Genomic DNA, 16,438 nt, shown 5'->3' with positions numbered 1-16,438 from the left:
ACCTTCTTTAAATTGTAATGGAGCGTGTGCGCGGCTCGCGGGGGTCCCCTGAGGGGAAGGAGGCGGGCAGCGTGCGCCGGGAACGTGCCCCGAATTAACGAGGCGCGAGGCGCACGGCAAGAGGCCACGCGAGCCGCGAACTGCCCCGTCTGTCACTCTCTACACTCCCCGGCGCTGCAGAAAAAAAGCAAGGGTCGGCAACTAATTCTGAACCATAACACTAATGCAGAAAATTATCCAGCAAGCAGTCATATTTTATTGCTACCAGTATGCACAATTCAAAGAAAGAAATTCGATCCAATTATATCAAGTTAAACCTAGATGCATAAAAGCGACGCAATATTAAAAATCCTAGCATGCAACAAGTGCCAAAGTTTGCATCTTCTTTTAAATTCCAAATGTGCTTTCAATTACAAATTCCAATACTGAAGCCTCTTGGCATCCAAACGGATTGTGTTTAATCCGGCGAAGATCCACCCTTTTGTTGAAAACGTTTGTGTCATAGAAAACAGTCGGAACCGAGATGTAATTGAATGATTTTTTTTATTGTTAAAAGGTGCTCCGTGAAAAACCGTATCTTAAAGGATCAATGCAGACGCGCAATCATTACGCATCCGTGCTGCATCATTAACGAAAAATATTTAGATTTGCTGGAGGTATGTTTTTCTTGAACTGAGCATTTTAAATGCTCGTTTTCCCACTAGAAAGAGCCTTTCTGGAAATGAGGCAGGGAGACATGTTACCCGGGGAGAAGGGAATTACCCAGTTCCATCTTACAAAACCGGAGTTTGTATGATTTTTTGAAAAATTGCAAGCCTGTGCTTTCTGATAAAGCTGGGGGTGATGGTTGCCGTTAGAAACAGAAAAAGCCTTCTTGCGGGTGTTAAGAACAAATTAAGAATTGTCAGCCAGTCTCACCGACCTGGCATGTGCCCCTGTTCCTGGGGAAGAACTCGTGCGTCACCGAGGGCGCATTGTTAAAACGAACAGGAGTATTCGCGAGCGCATGTCACAAATTCTTGTGGGTCAGCTATTGAAAGCTGGTGCCTCTCAGATTTTCTATAGCTCCGTTTTTTTCTTTTAATCGTTCACCTAAAAGTGAACTTTCCCTCCTGTTTCCTGCTCTATTTACTGAAGGCTGCCCCGCAGTTTTTTTTTAGCACAGCGGATGGGCAGCAAAAATCTGCAGAGCGAGCTTCCAAACTCAGATTGCCCACTTCAAACGCCCTTCAAACAAAAGCTGAGGAAGAAAATAAAGCCCCACCTGGTACTACTGTTTGCTAAAATAATAATAAATAGATTTCCTTCAATAAATAGTCGCTAGAGATTGTAAAGTGGAGTATTGTGGGATGTATTAGTCACGGAGCCGGGAGCAGGTGATACCTGTTTTGGTACAAGGCAAGATTATTGTTAAATCACCTACAGACTAACGTTTTCTGATAACTCTGCCCATTCTCACAGCAACTGCTGGCCGGTGTTTACTCTCTTAGTATAACAAGCACAATATTGCAGACAAACCTGATAAAATCAGAGAGGAAAGTAATGAGTTTAAGCGTACACCTGTTTGGGAAAACCCACATCTAGGCCTGGTATTTAATGGCCTATTCAGAGGCGGCAATATTTAGTTTACATTGGATTATTTAATGCTTTTTATAACAGGCAAACTGCAATTCCTATCTCTGCCTTATTTGTCTTTTTTATTGAAAGCATATGGCTTGCAGATAATTTCTCAATCCTGTATTTATTTTGCCAATTTAATGGCAACGAGGACAATTTTGCAATGTCGTGAATGGGCCCACTGAAGACAAATGTCAGAGTTTATAGTTCCGAGTGCTTTAAATAACATTAGCCCCCCTTCTCCACATCCTCAGCGAGCAATGAAAAGGCCTTTGTGAGATGTGTGTGTGTTAAAATCGGATGCGCTATTGTGACTTCTGGATAGGTAGGGCAAACCAACAGCTGTCTGGTGATGGTAAAGGGCACGACAACGAGGAGCAAAAAAAGATTTTTTTTTGTTCAACGTGGGAAAAATGGTCGCTTGTTGCACCCTTTTTTTAAGGCAAAAAGGGCCCTCCCTTTGTCAGGCACATACACATTATGGGGCTGAATCACAAAGAAAGGTGAACGGCCCACCCGGCACCTGTCCTAGGGATAGCCTGTCTCACGCGCGCTACTGGCTTCAAGCAAAAGAGTCCACTGTTAGGAAGATACAGTGATTTGTAGCGACATATGCTAGGCGAATATATGAATACCCTTCACACGGAGCAGCTGGCCATCTCACCTTCAGATAATATAATACCTGAGTCGGGATTCGCGCCTTTAGACCGGCTCCTGCATTATCCCACGGACGTCCCCGTATTTCATATCCTTTATTGTCGCGCCTTAAACAGATGCACGTTGTTGCAAAATACACAAAATGACACAAAAATATCACTCTTTAGACACAATTGAGCCCATATGCCGGTGCAAGATTCGCATATGCGCCTTTTCTGTGACGGTTTTTGTCTCCAATAGAGAAGCAACTAGACACGCAGCCAAAGCAAACAAACATTTTTGAATGAAATGTGTAAATTGGGCGACAGTGACAATGCTCCGTCGATATATCTTGCCCGGATTCTCCTGCATCGATGACCTTGCTCCACAGTAAGACCCCCACAGGACGATGGGAGCACCAGAGGATCGCCCCCTTCCATAGCTTCACCTAGCCTCGCTATAGGATATCTTCGTATCTGTTTTGCCTATTTTAATATTTAAAAATCATATCTAATTTCTGAAATTCTTCGTGGATTTGAGCGACAACAAATTATCATGTTCAGGATTGGCTATTAGAATGTCCATTCTGGGTTCAGAATGAATGGAAACGGTGAACTGGAGGATGCTCCACAATCTGTAGAAACTATTTGCGCATTTACTTATCAAGGCGACTTTCTGTTGCGAGTTCAACACTTAAACAGTATTAATACGAGAGAATTGGTCGGATGACCCATGATAGTAAGATCATAATGCAAATGCTGCAAGACACGGGAAATTCCTGGAAACAATGTTGAAAACCTAGAGCAAGTTTAACAACAATGTATAGCTGGCTTTAATGAAGAAGCAGTTCTGGTCCCCCTGTAAATGTGCCTCGTGGCTACTGCCCATAAGGGGATTGTCCTGCATGGTTCGGTATTAAACGAGGAGGAGGAGAGGGGAAAAAGGTTCTTCCCCCTTTATCTTAACCGTTCCCACCCACCTGGCTTCACCTATCGCTTTCTAGCTAGTCCTCTCCCCCCCATCCCCCCCCAACTTCTTATTCTGGTGTCTTTCCCCTTCCTTTCCAGTCCTGAGGAAGGGGTTCGGCCCGAAACGTCGACTGTTTATTAATTTCCATCGATGCTTCCTGAACTGCTGAGTTCCTCCAGCATTTTCTATGCATTGCAAGGGGTCTTAGTTTTTTTTTTACCTCGGTCGCCATGTGAATCAGGAGTAACCGGGACTTGCTCTGTGAAAATCATTGGCCTTCCAAAACTTTACGGGCAGGTGCAAAAAACAGTTACCCCAATTCCACCTCCACACCACAACCACCACAGAAAACACACACACATTAACGGAACCATTCAAACTAGCCCCGATTCTTGACTGGGATTGCTGCTCTGTTTAATGGAGAAAATCTTTCTCTTGAAAGCTGCATTTTTCTCACCACCCCGCCCGCCCCAACACACACACACACACACACACACACATACACACACACACACACGCACGCGCACACACACACACACACACACACACACACACACACACACACACACATACACACACTAATATACGCACACTTGTGACTCTATTGTTTTGATAGCCCTGGTTATTTTGTCTGAATATTGGGGAAAATATTCAATACAGAAACTCTGGGAATGGGGAAAATGGGTGATACATTCACCTTTAATATTCACGTGGTAAGTGATGGGGTTTTGTAAAGTCTTTGGAGCATTACTTCAGGGAAATTATGCTTTCTTTTGAACTAAAATGTGGTCAGGAAGATTAGATCCTGTGGTACCACTGCCACCAAAGCTCTTACCTGAGCGCTTGTTGGATTTTACGTTTAGGATTGTAGACACTTTCTCTGAAGCAGCAAGGAACGAAAACGGGATTATTTTGATGTGATGCGTGGAAGCACTACCTGCTGAAATAGGGGCCTGGGTTTTACATGTTAGGAGTTCATCTCAGTCTCTAATATACGAGCAAACTGTCACGCCACCTCCTGAGATAATTTAAAGGATTGTCCCGCGTTCTTAAAGTGTGATAACAGCACCTATGGATGACTTGTGGAGAGAAAGGTTACAAGGATTGTCCAGGGATACCGGATTTAAAATAATGACCTAATGACCAAAAAGAAGCAATGGGGAAATAAGAAGAGGTTTCTTCACATGATGGAGCTGTTGGATGCGTGGAGACCACGGTCTTTCGGTGTGGCGGGAGGAGAATCAAAGCGCAAACATGTTGTAGGGAAAATATTGTCTTCTTCAAGGAACAAAATAAATAGTGGAACCTCTTAAAAGGGGAACGTAAACGTGGGTTCAAAGGCCTCCCCAAAGGTTGAACCGCCTTACTTGGAAAAACATTGGCGTTATATGGTTAATCTCAGCGTCTCCAGGGAGATGGAATGATATTTGGAGTGTGCGTGTCCCCCGCCCCCACGTTACTCTGCAGACTGACAGGGAATCGGTTGGAGGTTTCAGAAGATGTACAGATGTTGTTCAATAAAACTCTTCACTTTGCAACCTGCCCAGGAAGTAAATGATGCCATAAATTGTGTATTGCTAGCGCTTACTTTCTGCACGTACAAAGCAGCGGAGCCTGCGTGCACATCTGCGAAAATGAAGCCCAGGGTCAGCACAACTTGACTCAACCCCAGCATTGCTACACACAACCATTGCCAAACACAAACCAAAACCCAACCTCAGGACAGCTGCTTCGTACCAGCTCTAACCCAAACCCAAACACAACTTCAGGGCAGTTACATCCAACCTCTGCCTAACCCAGACTCAAATCCAAACTCAATCTGAGGGCAGCAACAACAGAACACTGCCTAACCCAAACCCAAATCCAAACCCAACCTTAGGACAGTTGCTTCGAACCAGCTCTAACCCAAATCCAAACACAACTTCAGGGCAGCTACATCGAACCACTGCCCAACCCAGACCCAAACCCAAACTCAATCTCAGGGCAGCTACACTGGAACACTGCCTAAACCAAATCCAGACTCAACCTTAGGACCGTATACACAACCCTGCCTAACCCAAGCCCAAACCAAAACCAATCTTAGGGCAGCTACACCCAACCCCTAACAAACCCAAACCCAACCTAATGACAGCTACACCCAATGACTGCCTAACCCAAATTCAAACCAAAACCCAACCTTGGAACAACTACATCCAAACATCACCTTCCCAAGCCCAAACCCAACATCAGGACAGCTACAACAACCCCTGCCTAACTCAGACCCAAATCCAAATATCAACATCTAACCACTGCCTAACCCAAATCCAAACCCAATCTTAGGACAGCTATACACAACCATTACCTAATCAAATCTTTAATCCAACTGAAGGACAGCTACTGCCCTTTTCCTCATTGTATGTTGACAGAGTGTGAAAAGAAGCTAAAATAACAAGTTGTAATTCCTACAAAGGTAATGACTGGTCAACTTTGCAGTAGGACATGGGTCTTTTGGCCCAAATGGTTAATATTTTTGAGTCCATCCTAGCTTCCTTATCTAGAGTCTCAACATATTTCTTTCCCCTTTTTGTATTATTCCACCTTTAATACATCTGCTCATCTCAAGGATTCCCTCTGGCAGTAAATTCCACATTTTCACCACTCCGAATAAGGTTTCTTTTAAATTTCTGACTGGATTTATTCAAAGTCAAAGTAAACATGATCAAAGTGTGTATATGCTACCATATACTAACCTGAGATTCATTTTTGTACAGACATTTAAAGGAAAATAAAGAAATACAATAGAATTTATGAAAAACTATACATAACCAAAGACTGGCAAACAACTAAAAGAAGAAAAATTATGCAAATGAAAAATACTGAGAACATGATTTGTGGAGTCCTTGAAAGTGAGTCTGTAGTTTGTGGAAATTATTTAGAGCTATGGTGAGTGAAGTTTTATAGACTGGTTCAGGGTTGTAGGGCAAAAACTATTCCTGAATCTGGTAGTGTGGAAACTAAGGCTCCTGTACCTCCTGCCTGATGGCAGTAGCAAAAAGAGAGCATGGCCTGGATGGTGGGAGTCCTTGATGATCGATGCTGCTTTCTTGTGGCAGCGCTTCTTGTAAATGTGCTCAGTGATAGGGAGGACTTTACCTGTGATGGACGGGGCTGTATCCATCACGTTCTGTAGACAGCTGTTCCTAGGTATTGGTGAGTATCACATATTTAGGCTTGAGTTGTTCTACCTTTATCAACTGATGGAAAATATTTCCATTAATAGTTGGAAGTCAGGAGTGACCATGGGTCAGGAATATGATTTAACGTTACCTCTCTCTCTCTCTCTCTTCCCTCTACCCCCCAAGTACAGCTCCAAAAACTCTCAATAGGCTTGACACTATCTAGGACAAAGCACTCACATGTCTGGCATCCCATCCACCACCTTAAAAATTAATTCGTTTCTCTGCTGGCACATACTGGCTGCCAGTGTGAGCCATCAACAAAATGTACTGCAGTTACTCATCCATGCAAGTCCTAAACACACAACCTTTTCCACCTAAAGGGACAAGGGCAATAGTACAACACGGCCTGCAGGTTTCTGTCCGAGTCTGACTTGTGAGATTTATACTCAGTGGCCCCTTTGTTTTTATACATATGATCTAAGTGACTTTGCCTGTGGAATGATTGTTGGTGCCAGACGGGGTGGTTTGAGTATTTCAGAAACTGCTGATTTCCTGGGTTTTTCACGCACAACAGTTTCAGAGTTTACAGAGAATGGTGCAAAAAAAAAAGAAAACATCCAGTGAGCAGCAGTTCTGTGAGTGAAAACACTTTGCTAATGAGAGGGGTCAAAGGAGAATGGCCAAACTGGTTCAACTGATAGGAAGGTAACAATAACTCAAAATAACCACTTGTTATAACAGTGCTGTGCAGAAGAGCATCTCTGAATGTACATGTTGAATCTTGAAGTGGACGGGCTACAGCAGCAGAAGACCATGAACACACACTCAGTGGCTACTTTATTAGGTATAGGAGGTATCTAATAAAATGGCCACTGTGTATACTGGAGATAACCAGTCCTTCATCGTCACTGGGTCCAAACAGTGGAGCCCCTTCCCTAACCATACTGATGGAGCACTTTTATCAAAAGCTTGACAATAGTTTCGGTGGCAAGGTCACCACTACCTTCTGTGGGCACCCAGGTATAGCAATAGATGTTGCTCTTGCTTGTGCAGATTCTGAAAATGAACAAATAAAGTTCCAGTAGGGTCACCAAATACAGCCTTTACATATGGTGGTTGGAAATAAAGGATTCAGCTACTTAGGATAGGGCAGACAGCCCAGTATTTTGATCTCAGGTCATTCTACAAGTGCACGTCTGCCTGTACACAGGGATGAACTCCATAACGTGGAGCAAGGTGAGCCAATCACAACATTTTTCAGACTAATGGCAAGCTGTGAAATCTGTGTCCAGAAGTATCCTGTGGTGAAGTGAGTGACATCCGGGACAACCAAGCACTCCCTCCCAACCCCCAGGACACTGCTGATATTGAGATTCAGCACGGCTACGGGTGCACTCTCCACACACAACCGCTGCTTTAACGGGGTGTGTGGAGAAATTTAAAAATGCTGACATAACCATAAGAGAGTGATTGCAATCACCAAGCAGATGATCAGTTTGATCTGCTATTTTTGGGTAGCACATTATCACTATATGCAAAGCCGGCTGGTGGCGCAGTGAGATAAGTGCCGGACTCCGGAGCAAAGGTTCCTGAGTTTGAATCCAGGTCAGGCCACCCCCGAGCACACTTTCCATCCGTGCTGGGTTGAGTGTTAAGCTAGCCACTCGGCCTCGTAAAAAAATACAAGGGTGGAGTCAGGAACATTCATAATGTGACCTGGTTAATCCTGACACCACGTGCCAGACAAGAATGGCTGAATGTCTGGTATGACACGCTTTTAAAAAAAACCTATAATGCATAGCTATTGAATGGTTAAAAAGCTTGGGTCTTTGTCTGTGAGACAGCAAAGTCATAAGTTGAACACACTCAAAATCTGGAGGAACTCAGCAAGTCAGGCAGCACCTGTGGAAGGGAGCAAACAGTCAACGTTTCAGGCTGAGACCCTTCATCAGCTCTGTAAAGGAAGAGGGCAAAAGCCACAATAAGAAAATAGGGGAAGGGGAATGAGTACATCCAGCAGATGAGAGGTGACGGGGAAGCTGAGTGGGTGGGGGAAGTGATAGGTCAAAAAGGTAAAGGGTCAAGAAGGAACCTAATTGGAAAAGGTGAGTGAGTAACCAGAAGGGGAATAGTGAAGGAGGGAGGGGGGAGAAATTAATGGAAATTGGAGAAGTCAGTGTTCATGTTAGGTATCTAGCTTCTTACTAGCTCCTTAGTACCTTGGAATGTGTTAAATGTGTTCAGGAAGGATTCCTGACGCAATATGTAGACAGGCTGACTAGAGGAGAGGCCATACTGGATCTGGTACCAGGCAATTTATCTAGTCAGGTGACAGATCCTTCAGTAGGTGAACATTTTGGAGACTGACCACAACTCCCTGACCCTTACCATAGCCTTGGACAGGGATAGGAGCAGATAGTATGGGAAAACATTTAATTGGGAGATGGCAAACTATGATGCTATTTGGCAGGAACTTGGGAGCATAAGTTGGGAACAGATGTACTGAGGGAAACGCACAATGGAAATGTGGAGGTTGTTTAGTGAACACTTGCATGGGTTTCTGGATAGGTTTCTCCCACTGAGGCAATGAAAGGATATTAGGGTGAAAGAACCTTGGTTGACGAGAGATATGGAACATTTAATCAAGAGGGAGAAAGACGGTTTAGGAAGCAAGGATCAGACAGGGCTTTAAGGTTTACAAGGTAGCCCAGAGGGTGCTTAAGAATGAATTTAGGAAAACTAGAAGGAGATATGGGAAGGCCTTGGTAACTTGATTGAGGAAAACCCCAAGGCTACGCATACATGAAGATCAGGAGGATGACTAGAATGAGGGTAGCACCAATCAGGGAGAGAGGAGAAACAAGTAACTGGAGTTGGAGGAGGGAGAGGAGGTCCTCAGTGAATACTTTGCTTCAGTACTCACCAGTGAGATGGACTTTGATGAATGTGAGGACAGCATAAGATAGACTGATACGTTACAGAACATTAAAGGCAATTGTGCACTTAAAAGATCATGATTTAAAGGAGGACTTAAAATAAATCCAAGGTATTAGGTGATCACACTTGACAGGTGGGGGTGTATTTGATGATATTGTCAAAATGCCTCAAGGGAGAGCATTGCCAGTGTAAGCATTGCCATCACCTGGAGATAGCCCTTGTTCACATGCACACCCCATGCCATTCACTTCCACCTCTGGGCACTGCCTGTCTCCTACCTCAGCCATTGTCACAGGAGAAGTCATCCTACATCTGGGACATTGCCTGTCTCCTACCTCTGGGACACTGCCTATGTGCACCTCAGCCATTGCCACTGAATCACTCATCCTACTTCCCTTTTTTCTTAACATTCCAACATTTTCATGGCCAGCCTCCAATTCCCCACTATCTTCAGATCTTGGCTTGTACAAAACTATATTGCATACTCCCAACTTGCTCAACAAACCCTGCCCACTTGTGACTGATTCACACTGATCTACTCTTGCCCTTGATCCCTTCGAGTCTGCAATTTAAAATACACATCCTTAGATTTAACTTCTTCCATTATTGTTCCCAATCTCTATCAATTTCCTCAGTTGAACTCCAAGATTCCTTCATTTTCAAATAAGAAGGTTCTATTTAATTGGATGTACGTTACTCTGTGTATAGTCGCCCTGATAAAGCTTAGAGGGAACAATTGTCCATTGCTGGTGAATGTTTTAAGTAATTGGGATTCCGTGATGTGTGGAGGCTAACTCATTTGTAATTGTAGCAATGCTCTGAGGTTCCTACCTGCTTCAAAATTGCCGCAATCATTCCACTGCCCAAAGGCAGCAGGGTGAGCTTCCTCAGTGAATATGACTGATTATAACTTTATGAAGTGGTCTGAGAGATTGGTTTAAGTCCTGCCAGAGCAAGGAGCTGGACCCACTGCAATTTACTGACCGCTGCAACAGGTCTACAGCAGACAAAATCTCACTAGCTCTCCATCTGCTTTGGAGCACCCAGACAATTGCAAAACATGAGTCAGGCTGCTGTTTATCGATACAGCTCAGTATTCAACACCATTATTCCCTCAGAATTAATAAATATACAGGTATTTCAAAAACTGAGTTTCTGCAACTGGATCCTCAACTTCCTTATTGGGAAACGACAGTCGGTGTGAACAGATAATAGCATCTCCTCCTCTCTGACTACCAACGCAAGTACACTTCAAAGATCCATGCTTAGCTCACTGCTCTTCTCTCTCTACACTCGTGAATATGTGGCTAAGCACAACTCTAATGCTGTCTGTAAATTTGCTACTGACACCACTGTTGCTGGAAGAATTTCAGATGGCAATGACGAAGTTTACTGGAGCAAGAAAGATCTGCTGCTTAAGTGGTGTCACAAAACAACCTCGTACTCGGTGTCAGCAAAACCAAGAAACCAATTAAAGACTTCAGGAAGGGGAAGTTAGAGGAATACATATCTGAACTCATTGAAGGTCAGCGGTGGAAAGGTGCCCAATGAGAGCTATTACAAATCAGTGAGCATAGGGGTAAGGGGCAGAATGGACAGGGGAAATGTAAGGAGTTAAGGTGATAAAACACGTTCCTAATATGAAAGATTAGTACAAGCAGGAAAATGGTGTTACCAAGAGATAACCATATCATAATTTTAGAATCAGAAAAATTTATAACTGCAGAATAGTTATTTTACAAATTTAATGCAAAACAAGTTCCTTACACGTGTGAATCAACAGGCAATGAATCTGGAACTGTGAATATCCCTTATACATTGCATTAAAGAGGAGAAAGAGCTCATGAAGGCCAAGAGGTCTACAATATGTTCTTGTTCTGTAACATTGTTCACCCTTTCTGTTTGAAATCCCAAAACTGCTGACATTAATATAACATCTTTAACTCAGCAAAACATCACAAATAGTTCAGCAAGAGAATTTTCATTTTTTAAAAACTGTGACGCCAAACCACAGAAAATGCATTTGACAGGCAGGGTTAAAGATAACATGAGGTGAATTTGGCAGCAAGATTAAAGGTAAAGATAAAGAAGGCATATGTTACTTTTGCCTTTGTTAATTGGGGGATTGAGTTGAAAAACCACAAAACTCTATAAAACTCTGTTGAAGCTCTATAAAACTCTGATTAGTCCACACTTGGAGTATTGTGTTCAATTCTGGACACCCCATTATAGGAAGGATGTATAAGGTTTAGAGAGGGTGCAGAGGAGATTTACAAGGGTGCTGCCTGGATTAGAGAACACGGTGCCACGGTCATGTGGTGGTTAGCACGATGCTACTACAAGTCAGGGCCTCAGAGTTCAGAGTTCAATCCCAGCATCCTCTGTAAGGCGTCTCTGTATGTCCTCCCCATGGAATGCATGGATTTTCTCTGGGACCTCCAGTTTCCACCCATGGTCCAAAGGTGTACCCGGTGGGTTAATGTGTCGTTGTAAGTTGTCCCATTGTTAGGTTAGAGTTAAATCAGGATGGTCAGGGGTTGCAGGGTGGTGAAGGGCTAGAAGGACCTATTCCATACTGTATCTCTAAATAAATACCTTATGGGAAAAGTTGAGTGAACTAGGTCCTTTCTCTTTGGAACAAAGGAGGATGAGAAGAGACTTGATAGAGGTATATAAGATGATAAGAGGAATAAACTGAGTGGATAGCCAGTGTCTTTCTCCCAGGGTTGCAATGGCTACCATGAGAGGATATAATTTAAAGGTGGTTGGAGAAAGCATAGTGGGGATTTAAAAGGTAATTTTTTTTTACACAGAGTGATGCGTGCATGGAATGCTCTGCCGGGGTAGTGATAGAGGCAGATGCATTAGGGAGATACTTAAATATATGTCCATATGTTATAGAATATATGTTATATGCTCTATAGTTCGATAAAGATGTTCAGTTATATTAACAGCAAAAGGATGACTAGGCAGCAGCTAGCTTCAAGATCATCAGGGCCGCCTATGTGTTGAGCCATAAGGAATGGCTGAAATTTTAATGTCCATTTCTCCTTGGTGTTTACTAGGAAGAATATCATGGATGCCAAAGAATCGAGGGTAATAAGTAGTGAGGAAGAATGTATTTGCAGACTTGTAGTGTATTACGGTAGGCAAATCACGAGGGCCTGACCAAGAGAGGCTTGGCAAGAAATCACGGAGGCCCTTGTAGAGATATTTGCTTCATCACCAGCCTTTGGCAAACTTCTAAAAGACTAAAGGGTGGCTAATGTTACTTCAATCTTCAAGAAGGGTAGCAATGACGGGCCAGGGAACTGAAGGCTCGTGAGCTTGACTTCATTTGTAGGGAAGTTACTGGAGGGCTTTCTGAGGGACAAGATCTGCCATCATTTGAATAGTCAAGGTGTGATCAGCCTTGGTCAATATGGTTTTGTGCATGGGAGCTCACGTCTAACAAAACCGTTGGAGTTCTTTGAAGAGGCAACTAAGGGATAGTTGAAGGTAGGGCAGTGAATGTTGTCTGTATGGACTTTGGTAAGAACTTTGACAAGGACGCACATGGAAGGCTGATCTGGAAGGTTAGGTCGCATGGGATTCAGGAGCAGCTGGCGAGGTGGATTCAGAATTGGCCTGATGATAAGAAGCAGAGGATGATGGTTAATGGTCATTTTTCCAACTGGAAGTCATTGACTCATGGGGTGCCCCAGGGGTCAGTGTTAGGACTCTGTTAATCATGAATGAAAATCATTTGAATATAAATGCATATGGCACGATTAGCAACTAAGTTAGGGGATTGTATTGATAGAGAATCAGGATACAATGAATTACAGAGAGATCTTGATCAGTTAGGAAGATGGGCTGAGGAACGGCAAATGGATTTCAACTTAGAAGTGTGGCAATGCATTTCAGACAGGCAAACAGGTTAGAACTTATACACTGAACAGCAGGACACTGACGAGTGTGTGGAACAGAGGAACCTAGGGGGTACAAGTGTACAGTTTGCTGAAAGCTACCTTACAAGTAGAGAGGCTGTTGAAGAAGGTGTTTATAATGTTGGCCCTTATCAATCAGGGCATCAAGTAGGGACAGTATGTTGAAGTTATACGAGTCACAGGTGATGCAGTACTTAGTGTACTCTGTACATTTTTGGTCACCCTAATATCATAGTGCTTTGACAGGCTGATAATGGAACATATCGATAACTCCATTCCTGCCACAATGGACACTCTCCAATATACTTCCCGACAGAACCATTCTATGACAGAGGCCATAACATCTGTCATGCACCTGGTTCTGACACACCTAGAAAACAAGGACACATGCCAGTACAGGAGTCCCCCCGCTTTTCAAACGTTCGCCTTATGACACCTTGCTGTTATGAAAGACCGAAATTAGTTACCTGTTTTCACTAACAGAAGGTGTTTTCACTGTTACGGAAAAAGGCAGCGTGTGAAAAAAGGCAGCGCGCGCCCCGAGCGGCCAAGCTCCTCCCCTGGAACTGCATTCTAGCCAGCATTGCTTAAACACGTGCCTGTGAGCATCTGTGCTTTATGTTGATTTATTTTGAGCATCCGTTAGCAAGATGAGTTCTAAGGTATCAGAAAAGCCTAAAAGAGCTCGTAAGGGTGTTACACTTAGCGTAAAACTAGACATAATTAAGTGTTTTGATCGTGGTGAACGAAGTAAGGACAAAGTGAGTTTGGCTTGTGGAAGCTGACAAAGATGATGTTGAAGAGGTTTTGGCATCCCATGACCAAGAACTGATAGATGAAGAGCTGATTGCAATTGGAAGAGGAAAGGATAACAATCGAAACCAAATGCAGTAGCGAATGGACTGAAAGTGAAGTCACCCAGGAACTGAACGTGAAGCAACTGCGTGAGATTTTCGCTGCAATTGACAACAGTAATTGCAGAAAAGTACGACTTTAATTTTAAAAGGACGAACCTCAACCTGTGACATCAAGGCAGGCAGACATAGAAGAAGATGACCTGCCTGCCCTGATGGAAACAGACGATGATGAGATGTCACCCCAGCATCCCACCACCCCGACCTCCGACGACTCAGCCTAACACACCATCATCAGTGTGCTTACTGTCTTCCCGATTCTGGTAAGTGGTACTACACTGTATGTACATTATTTCTACTTTATATAGGCTGTGTATTTTTATGTGTTATTTGATATGATTTGGCAGCTTCATAGCTTAAAGGTTACTGGAGAGAGTGTTTCTGCCGAGAGCGCTTGCGTGAGATTTTTGCTATGGTGGACAGTGCAGCAATGATTGCAGAAAAGAATGTATACTTTATATAGGCTGTGTATTTATCATATCATCCCTGCTTTTAGTATATGTTACTGTTATTTTAGATTTTATGTGTTATTTGGCATGATTTAGTAGGTTATTTTTTGGGTCTGCGAATGCTCACAAATTTTTCCTATATATATAAATGGTAATTGCTTCTTCACTTTATGACATTCCGGCTTACGAACTGTTTTATAGGAACGTTCTACCTTCGGATGGCAGGGGAAACCTGTATACTGTTTCTGAATTTCAGTTTGGCGTTCAGCACTATTGTCTGACAGACCTTTGTGAACAAACTCCTATTTCTCAGTCTATATACACCACTGTGCAACTGGGCATTGGACTTCCTAAGCAACAGACCTCAGAGAGTCAGGATACTCAACCGCTCCCCTCTCTCCATCATCCTCAACATGGGTGCCCGCCAGGGCTGTATGCAGAGCCCCTTGCTGTACTCTGTCCTCACGCATGACTGCATGGCCAAACGTCCAAGCAATTGCATCATCAACTGCTCTGATAACATGACAGCAGTGGGGCTCATCACCAACAACAGTGAGACAGCCTACAGAGAGGAGGTGGAAGAGCTTGCAGTCTGGTGCCAGGCAAATAACCTCTTCCTCAATGTCAAAAAGGCAAAGGAGATGGTTATCGACTTCAGGAGAACTCACATCACTCACACCCACCCTTACATCAGCAGCACAGCAGAGCAAACTGCATGCAATTTCAAATACCTGAGAGTGCACTTCACGCACTAACTCTCATGGTCCCAGAGCACAACCTACACAGCCAAGAAAGCTCAGCGACGCCTCTACTTTGTGCGGAGGCAGAAGAAATTTGGATTATGCACATCCATCTCACGTCCTTCTACAGATGGACAGTAGAGAGCATCCTAACCAGATGCTTCAGTGCTTGGCATGGAAACGGCACTGCTGCAGACAGCAAGCATTTACAGTGAGTAGCCAAAACTGTGCCACACATCACCAGCACCAGCCCACCCGCCACCAAGAACGTATATACAGAAAGGTGCCGGAAAAGGGCCATTAACATCATGAAGGATTTCACCCACCCTCCTCATGAACTGTGTGTCCCACTACCATCAGGGAGGAGGCTACATAGCATCCACCAGGCTTCAAAACAGTTACTTTCCCCAAGCAGTAAGGCTGACCAACATCTCCATCCACTAAATCCACCACCACTTTATTGTTTCCTGTCAGTCATCTTATATACAGCCTAGCATCTATTTACGTATATACAATTAATCTATTTATATAAGCTATCGTATGTATTTATATTTATTGCGGTTTTCTTTACTTTTCATGGTTTTTTTTTGTTCTGCATTGGATCTGGAGTAACAATTATTTTGTTCTCTCTTACATGTGTGTACAGGAAATGACATTAAGCAATCTTGGAATCTTGGTCAAGCCAGAGAGGGGATAGAAAAGGTTTACTGTATGAGGTTGCTTTGTGGTTGTCCACTCTGAAGAATAAACAGTACATTGGGCCCGGGATTATTGCTGCTGGGTACTTTGTCTTGAGTCTTGGTCTTTGAACACTTTTCCCTCATTGAGGATTAGTGCAAAATCATTATTTGACCCCATTCTGTATTGGATTGATCTGTACTGAGCATATTGGTTAGCCATACTGTAGCAGATGCAGAATAGTCATGAATATGAGAAAGACTCTTGGTAATTCTAGACTAATGGAGTTAAAGACTTATCTGAAATCATAACTGGTCACATACAGAGGATAAGAAATTCAAAAAAAGTGTAGGATCCATATACCTTATCCACATTTCCATAGTTTGCCATGACTATTTACAAGTTTCACAT

The sequence above is a fragment of the Mobula birostris genome, chromosome 18 (assembly GCF_030028105.1).
Source record: "Mobula birostris isolate sMobBir1 chromosome 18, sMobBir1.hap1, whole genome shotgun sequence".
NCBI lineage: Eukaryota > Metazoa > Chordata > Chondrichthyes > Myliobatiformes > Myliobatidae > Mobula > Mobula birostris.
The sequence above is the reverse complement of the archived record's forward strand: the minus strand, read 5'-3'. Positions refer to the sequence as shown.